Raw genomic sequence first — 12,430 nt, 5'->3', positions numbered from 1 at the left:
TGATTATTGTTGTGGGGGGTGTTAAATACCGCCAACAAAAATGATCAAAATCGCTGACATTTAGTGAATAATTATGCCCTTAGTACTTCAGCACTATCTTCCCTCTTGCCACCAATCATAACACCTTGACACCACCACCCAAATCGACGACGACTACCACAACCACCCTGGCTGACGACCTACCACATCCCCCTCAATGACGACCACCAGCTTCCCTCGTTGATGGGAAGGTGGTGGTTTTTTTTATTTTCGACAATCGCGGTAACCGGAGCCCAAAACCAGTTACCAGCCACGGTAACCGGTTTAGGGCTCCGATTACCAGTCACGATAACCGATTTTAGGCTTCGAATACCGTGGAAACTGTTTACCATGCACGGTAATCGGAGCCAAAAATCGGTTACCAAGCACGGTAACTGGAGCCCAAAACCGGTTATCGTGCCCAATAATCGATTTTTGTGCTTCGGTTACCGCGGTTGCTGAAATTTACACCATTACCTTCCCGCCGGCGAAGGAAGGTGGTGGGTCATCATTGAGGGGAATGTGGTGGGTCGTCGACCAGGGTAGTGGTGGTTGTCGCCGTCGGAAGGGGTGGTGGGTTATCGGGGAGGATAAGGGATGGTGAAGTGGTAGGGGAATTGTTGTCCATACATACCAAATGTTGGCGTTGATGATCATTTTTAATGGCGGTATTTAGCCATTCACATTGTTTATCACTAAGAGAAAGGGGCTAGCTGAAAGTGAGGGATAGTTGAAGTGGTTAGAGCTCACCTCTAAGTTCTAGATAGATTATCTTGTGATCGATTCTCATCATCCGCAAGTTCATGCCAATAATTACTAGTATTACCTCCACTTCTATTACTCATAACATTTGCCAAAAATGGCCGCTTCACATTACTTGCAACAAAGATTTTTCTTTCCTTATTTAGTAAGTTTTAGGTTGCAAAATGACAATTTTACCCTTAATTTTTTTAATACATCCTAATTAAACTATAAATTTGTTCTCGTTATATTAAACAACCCTAAGGTTAATTAATTTCACCTTACCGCCAAATTCATTCCCCTCCATCTACATTCAATATCTTCCTTCATAAGTTTCTCTCTCTTCCTTCATAATTAAACATCTACATTCAACCAACACCTTCAATGGAAACCACCACCTTCATTATCCCCTCAATTCGACCGTTGTCCCTTGCTTGTCGCCGCCTCTATTTTCTCTCTTCCTTTGCTTGTTGTTTCCTCATTGCCAATGAAACCCAAATTCGAATGTTTTATAGTCAAATTTAACCATTAAAACACTAGATCTAGAGTTTTAATGGTTAAATTTGACCAATTAAAGCTTTAATTAATGATAGAGAAGGGTTATTGGGTTCGTGGTTGGTTTGTGGTTGGTTCATGGGTGGTAGGTTAGTGGGTTCAAGGTTTGTGGTTGGTTTGTGGGTTCGAGGTTGGTGATGGTGCTGCGGCTCATGGATTTGTGGAGGTTTCTGCATCTCCTAGCTTAGGTTCTTATGTTCACGGGTTTGTGGGGGTAGTTGCGATTGGGTTTGTGGGGATTGCTGTAGCGGGGTGGTGGTAGGCTTGATGTTTTGAGGTGCTGGGTGGTGATGGGCTCTTTGTTTAGGCGGTGGTGTTAGTTGGTTATGGTGTTGCTGGGTGATGATGGTGGTGGTGGTGGTTGGTGGTTTCAATGGTGTTGGGTGGTGGTAGTGGTTGTGGGTGGTTTCGATGGTGCTAGTGATGGTGGGTTATTTGGTTTAATATTGTTTTTTTTTTTGGGGTTGGATTAATACTTAAATATATACCCTTATTTTTCAATAATCATACTTAAGATCTTTTGACTAGGAGTACGTCCGCGCGCAACATGTTTGTTGCGAGTGATCTGAAGCTAGCGGAGGTAGTATTAATATTTTATGAAAGAATTTCAAGCACCCGTTAATGGGAATTAAATTGAGGGTTTCTAATTAAATTACAACACCCGTTAGTTTATATTGCTAGAAATTGTGAGAGATTATGTATTAATGCGTATTGATAATTATTAGTGGTAGGAGAATACGAGCGAAGTGACTTCTTGCAATAGTGGCGATTTTGCGATCATATTCGTGGTACGTACACATATAGGGAATATATAATATATGTAGTATTATGTTAGAAATGAATTACTTAGCATCAAGTGTGTAGTATCTAGGGCTTTCCCTCCAGGTTTCTCCTTGGGAGGGTGTTTTTCCTAGTTTTTGCTAGGTTTTTTTTTTTTCCGATTTTTAAGGGTTTTTCTTCGATTTTCTCCCTTATTCCTCCTTTATCCTTCTCTCCTTGATCTCCATTGTGATTATTGGTAGGGGCTACCACTGGTTCCTTGTTCAGTGGTAAGCCTCAAAATCTCTTTATAATCGCTTATAATAATAGATCTCATCCTTATGATGGTCTTGATTGGTGTAGATATATGATTTCTCTTTTGTCATCGGAAGTACTAATTTTTTGGTGGTGGTTCGTGCGGAGTTGAATTAATTGTCAGATCAACGACTACAATTAATTGAATCAAGTTGTGTTCAATTCAAAAACTATCAAAAATCGCAAGGCCCCCTTGTAGAAGAAGGTTGTAGAGGATAGTGATTCAACATACGTCGGTATTCATCCATGTCAATTCTCACTCGCGATCGTAGTTCTATAGAATTAGAATTGTTATTTGATTCAATTTTCATCGTATTTATCGTTTCTGATCTCTTTTGTAGATGTCGTATGGCTTCTTATTAATGAATTGATCTTCCCTTCAAAAAAAAAAAAAAAAAAAAAGGTGTGTAGTATCTACTAAGATTGGTTTGTATATGTCTGGAATTATGACTAGAATTGTGGTGTATTGGTTGAGTTTGAATATGTTATGAGGTTTGATACTTGTTTAACATGGACCATGGTTTTATTTTAAGGCTCACGATTGAGTAGGTTTGATTAAACTATTATTTTAATTTGGTTTGGAATATTGAGAATGAATTTTGGCATGGTTTATATAATTTTTATTGATACTTTTATGCATGGGGAATTAAGCTAATTTAAAGAGGATGTGTATGCACAATTATTGAGCTATTTTATTAAGTGTGTTTAGGACATGAGGTTTAGGATTTTTGGGGTGCTTTATGCAATTTACACACCGAAATTAGTTTAATAAGGGATCAACATTAAATATCGATGGTCGATAATTATTCAAGAATTAATTTAGGAACATTGATTGGTTAAATGATTGATGCTTGATTAATTGAATTGTTTTGTGTATGAATCATCACCATGTTAAAATGTAAATCATGTAAACTTAAAGAGAATACGCACCAAAAATTTGGATCGTATATACTTTGAGAATGAACATATAGGGGGGGGGGGAGGAGCTATGTGGCTTTATGTTTGATCATGTAATACCCCGAAAATTTCCTTATTTTAAAATACTCTTTTTACTCTAATTAAAACTATTTTAAGGAAATATCCAAAATATTACCGCGCACCGTGATAACGGCTAAGGCTATTTTTCAAAGTCACATAGCGGAAGTCTAAAATAAAAACCAACTTTTAAAATAAATCTTGAGTTCACAACCTCAAAATAAAATAATTAAATCACAAGTTGGAACAATTCCAAACATGGCCTTTTTAAAAATCCAACTTAAAATAAACACATTAAGGTTAGTCCATAATAAATAATTTAAAACATAAAACTAGAAAAGCATAACAGGTAACTCTTGGCACTCATTCTCTTCATGCTCTTCATGCTTCAAGTACATGTCACTTCCCCTTTATTCAATCCTCTTCTCACCATATAAATGGGTCATATTAGGGCCAACCAAAGGAAAGCCAAATACAAACACAAAAGTACGAATCAGCAAAAGCTTAGTACATATGCACCAAACTAACATGAATATCCCATCAATAAGAATAGTAATAAAACACGCTTGTCATACAATCACAGTCAACTTACCTTTGACTCATAACTAGCAATATTAAGTATTAATTAATAGCTTTGGATTACGCATCGAACGGGTTTCCTTCCTTAAAAATATATCCCATTAAAATGGAGCTTTCAACCAGGGAGCTACCCCAATTGGCACCTAGTATGTCTCACCTTGGTGACGGAATTCTAGCGCATAAATAATAATAAAAGAAAGTACAGCGTCCTATACCCCTTTAGAAGCTATGCTCAAATATAAAGTCACATAACCCTCCCATATGTTCATACTCAAGGTATATACGTTCCAAGAATTTTGGTGCGTATCCTCTTACACTTTACGTGAATAATATGTGAAGATTCCAACCAATCAATCAAGAATAAACATAATAATAATCAACATATTCTTCCAATTAATTCTTGAATTAATTAGTAAGCACGCACTATTTATTTTAATTAAGGTTCCTTGCCTAGTTTTGTGCACAAAATTGCACGATTACTACCTTGGTGCATAGAATGCACTAAAAAACTCCTTGTCTCGATCTCAACTTACTTGAGTGAGCAAATAAATAAACTAACTTCCTTGACTCAACACCAATAATAAATGGGTGAGAACAAAATTCATGAATCATGTTCAATAATTCTAATTATAGCTCTTTTAAACATACATAAGTCTTGCTTATTAATTTCATGCTTCCTTGATACTCAGAAATAAAACATACTTCCATGATTCACATATATTCAACTTGTATCATGCTTCAAATATCATATTCACATGCTTGCATAATAATTCATGTTCAATCAACATCAATTCCAAGCATATAATCAACCAAACATGCAACTAATTCATCACTTCAATCACAATTTACAATCCTAGCATGATACTACGCATATGCACATATGTATCTTGAATAACGCCTAAACTCGACCACACTTGCTAGAAATCACCTAGCTCCAAACTTCCTACAATTAAAAATATATAACTATAATTAATCCACTATTCTCACAAATTTCAAGCAACTATAATACTATATAAAACATACTAATCAACCCCTTTTTAATGACAATAAAGCCATAAAACCTTTTTCTTTGAGTGAGTACTTTAAATCCTTTCAAAAAGACTTGATTTGCATGACTTAAATAAAATTCCAGCATACTTATTTAGTATAAAACATCACTTTTAGACTAGGAAATCATATATAAATCATTAAAACCTTTTTCCCTTTTATGGGTAATTAAACCCTAACTCAATAATTAAAAAGTAGTGTGTGTAAATAAATTCCAGCATTAAATTGAGGGCTTTAAACTCATCAAAAACATGATTAGACCAGGAATTAATCAATAATAATAACCTATCCTCAATCCCTAACCAATTATACAATATCCCCAATTTCTAGGGTTTATAATTTGGGGTTTTGATTAAATAAAAATCTAAAATTTATATTAATAAATTAGCAACATCAAAATCCCAAAATCAATACCAAAACATAATAAAAATCATGCCTTTAAAACAATACATCAATAGAATTAATTTTAGGATCAAAAGAAGTTTTTTTTATATACAAACAAACCGAAAAGAGGAGAGAGAAGGAGGAGAGGGGCGCCGGCTGGTTGGGCTGCCGGCGCTGCTGCTGGCGCCGATGGTAGTGGTGGCGCCGGTGAGCTGGCCACGCAAGAGGAGGAAGAAGGAGAGAGGAGATGCATGGGATTTAGGGGAAAAAAGAGAAAAGAAAAATAAGGGGAAAAGAAGAGAAAGAAAATAAAGAGTAAACATTTGAATTTTTTTTTTTTTTTTTTTGTGAAATCTGACAATTAACAGGGGTCACGGTGATGAAAAACTGGGGTTACCTTGACGTATATGGGTTACTTAAATGAGAAAAGGGATTACTCTTTTAAACGAGAGGAATCATTCTTTTATTTCTTAAAACAAAACATTAGGGGTTACTCGAATGAACAAATAGGGTTACTTGTTTTTAATTATTTCATATTAGTCGTGTAATGAATTTTTGTTATTTTTACGGACAAAATTAGGTTACTTGTATGAATAAACGGGGTTATTCATACATATAAATTAAGATTACTCTTATAACTCAATATGGTCACACCGTGTAGCTAGCCACATAAAAGACTTACTGGGATTTTTAAATACTCGTACTAGATATATATGAGAAATATGTGGTTTATTGATTATCACTAATTATACCCATAAGGCCATAACAATGCTAGCTAATAATATTTTACTACATCTGTAAGTCCGTTTAGTGATAATTGTAATATGTAGCTTGACTTTTACGCTGTTCAATTTTCATGAATAACTTAACTTAATTAATTAATACTAAAATAGACACTGGAAGTGACACATGTCATTTCCTGGTGGTGTTTTTTCCCTCCAAAACCCCCTCTTTATTTTTTTTTCCTTTTTTTTAAGCCAACGTAATCAACTATTTACTCTATAAATACACATAAAATATTCACCAAATCTTATAATTGTAATAAATTTGATTCTCTTATTTTCTATTTATGTAATAAAATAAGTTCCATATCTATTAATTCGTATCTTATAAGTATTACTTTGTATATCAATTATTCTTGTATCTTTTCATAGGACAGTACAACCTATTTGATTCCTTCAAATTATTAATGTATGTTAAATTTGATGATAAATTTTTTTGGAATTAAATATGATAATTTTGTAACAACACATTTTAGGCCCCGTTCATTTTACCTTAAAAAAAATATAAAGTAAAAACTAATTTCAGTTTAGTAAATATAATTTCAGTTCAGTAAAAATAAGTTCAGTTCAGTAATAATAATTTCAGTCCAGTAAAAATAAGTTCAGTTTAGTAAAAACAAATTCAGTTCAGTAAAATTACTATCTTTAATTTCAGTTCAGTAAAATTTAGTATCTTTAAAAATTGGTAAAAAATAATTTTAGTTCAGCAATCAGTAAAATTAATTTCAGTTCATTAAAAATTATTTAAATTTAGCAAAAATAATTTCTATTCAGTAAAAATAACTTAAGTTCAGCAAAAAAAAAAATTCAGTTCAGTAAAAAAATATGGTGAAGTGAATGGGGCCTTATTCCTTGAAGTTATTTTTCTTTGCTTATTTTTTAAAAAAATTTAAAATGCTTTTCTTATTAGGAATTTCCACTAATAGCATATCTTTTGGACACAAATAACAAAATTCAATTTTAAAATTTTTCAGAAATTTATGTACAACGAAGTATTGCTTATTTACTTTTTTTTTGTACTATCACAAAGTGTATTAAATTCACAAAATTTTACATTCCGATGCAATTTTTATCTTCTCATCAATATTGTTTTTAGAATTTTTTTATTATAAAATTGAAATTTTGGTTTAGTAATGCTCTAATTAGAAGAACATAAGAAACCGAAAGGAGTTTAACATTATAAACCCTTAAACTTAATATATAATATATGCATGTAATCATGTAAAAAGTAACAATTTGATTAAAATTTCATGCTTTTTTAATTTTTTTATCTGTAATATTCTCATATTATCATATTTTGTGAAACATAAAAAAATCGACTAATAAAACATCATTAAATAGGGGTTCGTTACAATTTCTGCCCATTGGATATAATATATAATTACAAAAGGCTTATTTCGTTAATATAAAAAAAAAGATACTCATTCATTTTTAAAACACTCATATGGGCTATTGGGCTAAGATGTAGTTTAATATAGTAATTGGTCTAATCGACTCTGTCACTATATTATTCCATGTTTAATTTGACTACATATGCAAAATAAGAATAAAATAAATACAATATATGTTATAGTTGTATTTTTTCCATGTTATTTTTATTTACAAAATTAATTGAATGTAGTGAAATTACTATGCATGGCACGCGACCTAATCTAGTATGCTTATATTACTTTGACAATACTTTTTACCAATATATAAAAAACATATGTTGTCATGTAAAAAAATTTGGATTAATTTTTATATCTGTATAGGGAATATTTCAAGCATCCCACACTTGAGCCCCACTGTGATCATACTCTTAAGTATAGTGGCGTCCAAAGGGAAGGAAGCTAGAGCAAGAGTCGCCAATAAGTCTTAAGAACTTGTAAACCGTTCACAGGGTGAAGGTTACACCCCTTCACGATCCATGAGATCGCTAACTCCATAGTGGTCTGGAACCATAACTGGATATTCGGGGATGAAGGTACAAATCCAACCTAAAAGAGATTGAACCTGCCTTAATAATAGACCTCTACTTTATTCTTCTCATATTCATGTGCACTTTCTGACTAATATATAATCAATAGGTTAATGTTTAATCTATGTTGGTTGAATATTAATGCACAAACAAATCTATTATTGGCGATCACTTGAATTAAAATCATATTAGCCTAAACAAGATTGTTAATTATCTTATTAAGTGTGATTACAAATACAAATTCCCTTTAAACCTGCAAGAGAGGGCGTGATCAATCAATAACAGTAATATCAAGCAACATAACAATATTGATTATAGACACAACAACCATAATAATAATAATATTCAATCTCAAAGCATAATAATATTAGCAAGATCCTAGTCATGATACTAACATGATTGAAGAAAATAGGAAGCAACCTAAACATGATACTAGAAAGCAATAAAAACACCCTAACATGATACTAAGAATTAAAATAATCTAAGCATGCTTTCAAAAGATATAGAGCAATAAAACAACTTACTTTGTTGCTTCGTATCTTTTTCTATTAAAACAATACACACGTTAGTAACTTCAAGGAAAATATTAAACCAAACAATTAATTTAAGTAATTGAAATAGGGATTTGAAACCAAACCCTCAGAAATTATCCACCTTTCACGTCTAGGGCGAAGGCAACTTCGAGCTTGGCTAGGTGTGTCTAGAACTCGTGAAGGCGGTATTATGTTTGTAAAAAGGCTAGGCTAGAAAGAGAGAAAAAGAATAAGCTATTGCTTTTAGAGATAGAAGAGAATAGAATTAGATGATCGTTGATTTTGAAAACGGGGAAATACGACCCTATTTATAAGAAAAAATAGTCTGGAAACGATCAGAAAAAGACCGAATCCAATCTAGAATAAAACTACTTCTGTCGCCGCGCGATATGATCTAGCGCGGCGCGACAGCTTTTTCGTTTCGCGATGGTTCACGCGTTTTCTAAAATCCATACAGAGTCCTTAATCTAATTAAATTAGACTAATTAACATATGTACTTATCTTTTAAAATCAGATTTAATTCTTTTAAAAACACTTGTTTTATTCCAAATAAAATTCTTTACTTTCTAAAAATATAATTATTAATCCTAATCCTATTAGAACTTAAAATAACCTTCTAAATTATTCTAGAAGATTAAAATCAATCCTAATAATTTTAGGAATAATAATTAATGGGATTTCCACTTGATCATTGGGCCACATAAAACCATTTCAGGCCCAATTTAGTATTTTGGCCATAATTTCCTCATTATTCTTCAAAATTGGGCTTATAATATATCATTGGAAAGCTCTTTTCGAGCCCAATCTAACTACACCATTATTGGACCCTTATCATGGACCAAACTAAATTGGAATGGACATTTTAAATAGAGTACATTTTCGAAAACAAAAAGAAGTATTTTTATTAAAACAACCACATCACAAGACTTTTCACACTGTCACTTCATTTGATAATCAATGACGTAAAAGGTATTCATCACTGGGTTTGGTTTTCTGGGGAGACACAATTAGGTGTCTACAAATACATTATATTAACCTTTTATACTTCTTAATAATATATAATTACAAATATTAATAGTTGTAGGGAATATTTCAAGCATCCCACACTTGAGCCCCACTGTGATCATACATACACTTAAACATGGTGACGTCCAAAGGGAATGAAGCTAGAGCAAAAGAGTCGCCAACAAGTTTTAGGAACTTGTAAACCGTTCACAGGGTGAAGGTTACACCCCTTCACGATCCATGAGATCGCTAACTCCATAGTGGTCCTGAACCATGACTGGATATTCGGGGATGAAGGTACAAATCCAATCTAAAAGAGATTGAACCTGCCCTAAAATAGGCCTCTACTTTATTCTTCTCATATTCATGTGCGCTTTCTAACTAACATACAATCAATATATTAATCCTAAACCTGTTTAATCTATGTTGGTTGAATATTAATGCACAAACAAATCTATTATTGGCAATCACTTGAATTAAAATCACATTAGCCTAAACAAAATTATTAATTATCTTATTAAGCGTGATTACAAGTACAAATTCCCTTTAATCTTGCAAGAGAGAGTGTGATCAAGCAATAACAATAATAAATCAAGCAACATAATAACAATCATCATAATATTCAATCTTATCAAAGCATAATAATATTAGAAAGATCCTAGACATGATATCAACATGATTAATAATAAATCCTACCATGTCACTAAGCAATAAAGATCAAAGCTTTACCCCTAACATGACACTAGCATGATAGAAGAAAAAGGAAGCAACCTAAACATGATACTAGTTAGCAATAAAAGCATCCTAACACGTAACTAAGAATTAAAACAATATAAACATGGTTTCTAAAGGAATAATTAGGTAATTAAATTACTTACTTCGATGCCTCATATCTCTTTCTAATAACAAAATACACGCGTTAGTAACTTCAAGGGAAATATTAAATCAAACAATTAATTTAAATAATTGAAATAGGGATTTGGGACCAAACCCTCAAAAATTATCAACCTTTCACGTCTAGGGAGAAGGCAACTTCGAGCTTGGCTAGGTGTGTCTAGGACTTGTGGATGCGGTATTGTATTTGTAAAAGCTAGTTAGAAAGCAAGAGGAAGAAAAGATGTTGCTTAAAAGAGAGAAAAGAATAGAATATTGTTGATTGTTGATCTATAAAAACGAGGAATAAAGACCCTGTTTATAGAGAAAATAGTCTAGAAACAATTAAAAAAGAGTTAGAATTCGAATCGGAATAAAACAGCTCCTGTCGCGTACGACAGGATCTAGCGCGAAACGACAGGAATCACGCATGGCGACAGGGTCTGTCGTCGTGCGACAAGGCTGTCGTTTGGCGCTGGTTCAAAAGATAAAATGCGCTTTTGTACAGAATCCTTTTCCTAATATGATTAAGCAATTAGACTCCGCGTTTATAAATTTTAAAAACATATTTATCATAATAAAAGACTTATTTTATTTCAAATCAAATTCATCATCTTCCCAAAAAGATAATTGTTAATCCTAACTCTATTAGAATTTAAAAGAACCTTCTAGATTATTCTAGAAGATTAAAATCAATCCTAACAACTTTAGGATTAATAATTGATGTGCCCTCCACTAGATCATTGGGCCATAAAACCATTTCAAGCCCAACTTAGTATTTAGGCCATAACTTCCTCATTGTTCATCGGAATTGGGCTTATAATATATCGTTGGAAAACTCTTTGCGAGCCCGATTCAACTACACTATTATTGACCCTTGTCATGGATCAAACTAAATTGGACTGACTATTTTCATAAATAGAGTTCATTTTTAAAAACAGAAAGGAAAGTTATTTATTAAAACAACCGCATTACTTAGACTTTTCACACTTTCACTTCGTTCGATAATCAATGACGTGAAAAGTATTCATCACTTGGTTTGGTTTTTGGGGAGACACATTTTCTTGTGACAATCCTCCACAGTGCCTTGGGAACATCGTTGAAGGTGACCGTACATCGTCATCTTCAGGGTTGTGGCAGTACACGGTGGTAAAAAATTTAGTAATTAAATAATTCAAATTAATAATCCAATAATAAGGGGTGTAGGGAATATTTCAAACATCCTACACTTGAGCCCCACTGTGATCATACATACACTTAAGCATGGTGGCGTCCAAAGGGAACGAAGCTAGAGCAAAAGAGTCACCAACAAGTTTTAGGAACTTATAAACCGTTCACAGAGTGAAGGTTACACCCCTTCACGATCCATGAGATCGCTAACTCCATAGTGGTCCTAAACCATGACTGGATATTCGAGGATGAAGGTACAAATCTAATCTAAAAGAGATTAAACCTTCCCTAAAATAGGCCTCTACTTTGTTCTTCTCATATTCATGTACACTTTTTGACTAACATACAATCAATATATTAATCCTAAACCTTTTTAATCTATGTTGGTTGAATATTAATGCACAAACAAATCTATTATTGGCGATCACTTGAATTAAAATCACATTAGCCTAAACAAAATTATTGATTATCTTATTAAGCGTGATTTCAAGTATAAATTCCCTTTAAACCTGCAAGAGAGGACGTGATCAAGCAATAACAATAATATTAAGCAACATAATAATTATGATACAAAAAAATCATTATCAAAATAATCTAAATCTCATAAAAGCATAATAATATTATTAACAAGATCCTAGGCATGATACCAACAAGATTAATAACAACCCTAGCATGTCACTAAACATTAAAAATCAAAGCTTTGACCCTAACATGATACTAACATGATAGAAGAAAT

Source organism: Chenopodium album, chromosome 13, assembly GCF_948465745.1.
Source record: "Chenopodium album chromosome 13, dcCheAlbu1.1, whole genome shotgun sequence".
Classification (NCBI taxonomy): Eukaryota; Viridiplantae; Streptophyta; class Magnoliopsida; order Caryophyllales; family Amaranthaceae; genus Chenopodium; species Chenopodium album.
This window is presented reverse-complemented; position numbering follows the sequence as displayed.